This window comes from Hippocampus bargibanti, linkage group LG03 (genome assembly GCF_051943395.1).
Source record: "Hippocampus bargibanti isolate YZ-2025 linkage group LG03, ASM5194339v1, whole genome shotgun sequence".
In the NCBI taxonomy this organism is placed as follows: domain Eukaryota; kingdom Metazoa; phylum Chordata; class Actinopteri; order Syngnathiformes; family Syngnathidae; genus Hippocampus; species Hippocampus bargibanti.
Window position 1 is genome coordinate 18,439,079 of NC_142736.1, and position 6,000 is coordinate 18,445,078.

The window sequence follows — 6,000 nt, forward strand, 5'->3', positions numbered from 1 at the left end:
AATAAAATGAGAATAATCAGTTCCCAGGTCCTCATAAAATATAATTTTCTACTAAATACCCCTAAAATTACACAAAATATACCTTATTGTATGTATAATAAATGTGCTATTGTATTGTAATTAAATAAATAATAAAGTTGTTTTATTTACCTTTGTGATGGTAGTTGATGGCTTGACGGAATGGATGACGACTTCCAGGTTGCCTGGTTGGCTTTCATGGCGATAATACCCTCACTCACACTGTCCCCTGATAGCTGCTTTTCGTTAATCCAAATCGACAGATGTTTTTCAACCTCTTCTATTGCCTGAGACCGTTGCTTGGACAACAGAAACACCCTTAGCCTCATATGCACCCTTAATACCTTCCTTGTTCTTAAGGATGGTAGAAATGGTAGACTTAGCTTACTGGTACTGGGTTGCTAAGTCACACAAACACATCTCATTCGTGTTTTTCAATGATTTCCTTCTGCTCGATTGCAATTTTCTTTCATGTCTTCTTAGGCTTAACACTAGCCTGTGGTGGGGTCTTTTTCATATAGCCATCTATAATAGCAAAAGTATACTCGATTTGGTCTAAAATGTCGATCAAACACAAACGATGTCCGCACTCAAAGAAAGGGGGTGACTAACTGGGAAGCGATGGTTTGGTTTCGTCCGCCCAAAACTAGTCCGCCAGCCCCCATGATGCGGTTCGACCGTGTGGTTTGGTTCGTCCGCCGAAAACGGGTTCGTCAGCAGAGAATATATGCTCGCAAATTTAATGTTCATGAGGCAAAAAGTTCATGAGCTGAAGCATTCGTCAGCGGAGGTTTTACTGTTACACATTTTCTGAGAGCTCGTACTGATACATAGTTTGTCAAACAATTATCACTTATCAACACAAAGAGCTTACACTCGTTGCTTCAAGTGGGGTATTAGTCACTCCAGTTAAAGGACAACCAACACCATGTTTTTGTGTCCTAACTGACATCAGAAAAACGTTTTATAGCATCTAAAATACCCAAAACACGCAGGCTGATATTTTAGTGAAATGCAAAACACCAATAAAAATGACTTAAAGAGTCCCAAAACTGCCACAAAATGAGCTTGGAATTGGGCAGATTCAGAAAGGGCTGCCCCCTTGTTCGTGACATCACTATTGGTCAATATTTCCTTCTAATTTCGCGATCAACACGGTGTTTTCAGACCATAAAAAGTGCCCAAAATGCATTGTGTGTCGCTTTCTCGGTCACGGGCGTTCCCTCCGTGTCGTCACGTAGGGCATCGTCATCAACTCGAAAACAAGACTTCTGAATATTCAGCGCGAGTCTTAAAACGTAAAATCTAGCTATATGCGGTGGAATCTTTGTAAAATGCGCTCAGTAGAAGTCATTTGAAGTGATTTTACAAATTATGGGCGCAACTTGTCCGGATGCGTCTGTTTTCCTTTAAATATGGACAGTACTGTATTTTACTATGTGTACCGATTGAAATTCAAATGGTACCTGCTCTCCTCAGCCTTTGGCTCCACACAACAAAACCGCAACTGTGAGTACCACCTTTGAAAAATGACGGCCAAATCCAAAACACTTTGACACAGAACCTGACACAGAAAACAAAGAGAATTAAAATATGATGCAATCTGTTTAAAGTGTACATGATAAGGAAAAATATAGATTACTTTGTTCAGCGAAAAGGTCGGTGCTGTTGGACCGATGCGATGCGTATGTGGCACTGTCGCGGCTTGGAATGAAAGCAAATTTACATGGGAGATGTGACAATATCTTTTGTCAATGGATACTAGAGCTTCACGTTTGCTTTCAACATTTAGCTTATAGCACACATGCACATATCACCATGACATCCCTGATCCATTGGTGAAAAGGACGCTTTGATCCTCTCCTGTTTCGAGAACTACTTCGTACAACAAAGAGGGTGCAGAAAGTGCTGAAGATTGACTGCGTCTTTGTATTGTCATGTTTAGTTTTTTTTTGTCTTTTTTTTTGTTCTTTTGACTTCAAAATGGCGCCGCAAGAGTCTGCCTTTCCAAAAGCTCCTATATTTTGTTTTTTTTTTACTTCTTCCTTTCCTTTCTTTGTCCTTCTATACCTTTGCTACTGTGAAATCTTTCTCCACTGCGAGACCAAGAAAGGCTAATCCAATCCTAATCTGAAGTTAAGAATAATGACTGTTATTTTGATATACATACGACAATTTGAAAATTTGGTTTGGACTTCAAGCATCATGACACTTGACATGCTTGATTTGGCCAAAAGAAAATGATGTGGTCGGCCAGATTTGGCCCCCAGGCCTTGACTTTGACACCTGTTCTTCAAGCTACAGTAAAGTCTCGTTATATCGATATCGGATATATCGATAGTCCCGGTTATATCGATACTATTTCTATGCACGCACGGAGAAAATTACATGCAAACAGGGTCGGATATATCGATAGTCCCGGTTATATCGATATTTTTTCGGACTCCCTTGAATATCGATATAATGACACTTTACTGTATTTGAATATAAACAAAGACAACAAAAGGCGATGGAAAATATAACAATTCTCGCAAGCCTTTTCTTTATCCCCTGCGAAGAATGACTACTATTATTCGGGCTTATTGAGCAAAGGGCACTGTCTCCACGTGGCTAAAATCATAATTTAAATTATGATTTTCTCCACTGTGAGACTATCCATCCATCCATTTTCCGTACCGCTTATTCCACATTAGGGTCGCGGGGGGGCGTGCTGGAGTCTATCTCAGCTGTCTTCGGGCACGAGGCGGGGACACCCTGAATTGGTTGCCAGCCAACTGTGAGACTAATAAAGGTTAATCTTATCTAATTTTGCCCAAAGTGTTCATTCTTTATCTTCTATTTAATGATGTCATTACTGTTTGTTTTCACAAATGCCTTCACAATAAAAGGGTGTTTTTTTTTTCCCAATTTAAAAGAAATCCATGACCAATATGTTGTGGGGTGGGGAGTGAAGGCTGAAACCGATTAATGACGTTTGTGTCATTGTGGGAACATGATTTGAGAGTCTTTTGAATTATTAGCATGGTCATGGAAAATCATTTTCAGTAAAAGACGTACAATCGGTCTCCTGGTATGTGTACAATTCCTCAAGGTATTATTCCCTCCCCCTTATAAACACACCACTGGCTAGAATTAGTCAATTAGACGCTCTTCCGGCAGGCATGGGCGGATGACATCTTGAGAGGTAGACCGTCTGGGACGCGCTCCTCCACGTGTTTGGTTTTAACCCGTCTCTCCTTTTAGAAAGTTGGCTGTCAGAAAATGAGAAAAAAAATCACAAGCCACCTCCTTTCACGAAGCCACAGACACTGAGCAGGAGGAGATGATGAAGTTGTAGCGGCGAGGGCTTCCTGTCTCTGTAAACAGTGATTCAGACAAACGGCTGAGGAGTGGGAGGCTGCGGTCTGCTTCAGACTGCCAGCGCCAAGCCTCTCCCAGAGCCACCATAACAGGATACGGTCCTCGGGCCCACACTGATGACAGCCGCGTGGTGTAATTATTTCCCTCATGTTTTACCATTCGGACGGTGAGGCGGTATTTGCGCATGCTGTTTTTTGGCCCTGTGTAGAGTTTAACCGATGTCTCTGGAAAACATATCGCTTTATGGTGTTTTTGACCGACGTGACAGCAAATGAGGTTACTTACCCTCTGTCTTCCTCACCGCGCCTTATATAACTTCATACGCATGTCTGGTGTAAAGGACAGGGGGAACATTAGTAATTAAGTGTCCGTGACTCAACAGATTCTTCAAAAATAGCTTTTTCATCGAAACAGGCTGCTAAGTAACCAATGGGATTTTCCAAAACTGTATAAATAATCTAGAACCAAAAACACCAGACTTTTTGAACATCTGATTTTATTGTTTGTTTTAACATTCTTCTAATAAGTTGCAAGTTTAATTGTGACTAAAACCCCTATTTAATTACACTGATGTGTGGTTTCCATAGCACACAAAGCACAGCTTTTTGATTGTATTCAAAGACATTTTAAAAGTCATTCAAACACATTTAAAAATGTCAAATATTGAAAAACAAGTCATGGATAAGGCAAAGCTTTACAGGACCTGGTCGGTCTGTCGGTCGTCGGTCTGTCGGTCTGTCCGTCGGTCTGTCCGTCGGTCGGTCTATCGGTCGGTCGGTCTGTCGGTCTGTCGGTCTGTTGGTCCGTCGGTCCGTCGCAGCCAATTGCGGTAACACGCATAAAGAAGGTGTAAGCTTACACAAATTCGCAGCGGACAAATCAGCCTATTTACAACGGAGCTTGTGCATTTTCTGGCCGCTACATTGGATTCCAGACAGCTTGAATTGATACGGAAGGACTTCTTTAATCGATAGCAAACATTTATGCTTTCCTCTTCAGAACTACAGTAAAGTCTCGTTATATCGATATTCAATGGAGTCCGAAAAAATATCGATATAACCGGGACTATCGATATATCCGACCCTGTTTGCATGTAATTTTCTCCGTGCGTGCATAGAAATAGTATCGATATAACCGGGACTATCGATATATCCGATATCGATATAACGAGACTTTACTGTATTCATATTCATCATATCATCATCATATCATTATCATATTCATAACTGGATGAGTAACAAGAAAGTATCTTCTCCGAATCTGAACTCCCTGAAGCCATTGTTTTGATTCTGGAGCAAGGCAGTGTGTGACCAATAGTGATGTCACGAATAAGGGGGCAGGATTTTCTGAATCTGCCAAGTTCTAAGCTTGTTTTGGGACACTTTAATTCATTTTTATTGGTGTTTTGCATTTGACTAAAACATCAGCCTGTGTGTTTTGGGTATTTTAGCTGCTATAAAACGTTTTTCTGATGTCAGTTAGGAAACAAAAAATGGTGTCGCTTGTCCTTTAATTCTACATGCGGGCCAGACATTATTGATTTTATGACGGAGGTTTTGTGCCGAATGAAAACTGGCCACGTGCCGCATTTGGCCCCCGGGCCTGACTTTGAACAAGGGCTGAAGAATTTATGTTGAAAACGTGTTTGGCTGTCTGATCCGTTACCCTGTGTCGGTACAGTGGCCTATTTTCTCCCAAAGGCAGACGAATTCAGTGTAAACACAGACATTTGTGGTCAACCACGGGAGGTGAAGAGTTGTTTTTCCCCACCGATCCCACAGGTGCAGTGCTCAGTGGCTCGAAAGCACGGCGGCCATACCGCCGTCAATGTTTTCAAAACAAGTCTGTGCAACAACTCCAGTCGTGGCCCAAGTTTTACTGCGCAAATCATTGGTTTTGTCAGCTTCTCATAGACGCTAGTAAAAGACAAATATAGAAACTAAGCAACTAAGTAAGATGCATGGATTAATCAAACACATACACTTTGAGGTAAGGAAGGTCAGCCTGCTTGAAGTCTTGTGCTATTTCTGACTTTCATCTACATTATGATACAGGCAAAAAAATAATTTTATTACACTACCAGAATCAAAGAAGAGCACACGGGTTTATTTATATACAATAAGAGAATGACTTACACATTGAATTAGTTCTGTTGCAGAGCTCATAAAACTATCAAAATTAATCATTGAACTTAACGGAAATGCCATTAATTCATTACAGCCCTCCCCACCGCAATATTTTTGTTCTGTATTTTTCAACAAGACGCGCGTTCTGTTGTATTTGAAAAAATGCATCATGATGAGACGAGAGGAATAAAGTTGTTTCATAAATCTTTGGGGACATTTTTGTGAGTAAGTAAACATACAATTACTTAATACACAATCAGAACGACACAGCAATTGTGGAGCTGTATGTGCTGTATTACATGATAGAAACAAAGGCACTTCAAGGGTTTTGGCCTACTGTAACTGCAACACAGAAAATCACCTTTTCCCCTCCTCTGTAAAGGAGCCAATGTGATTGGATGGTGGGGGAAGTTGGGTACTTGGCCACAATTTACGGGTGAGGGTGATCTGACGCGCATTCATCATGAAGATGTTTACTTGTTTCAAGAAAAAAAAT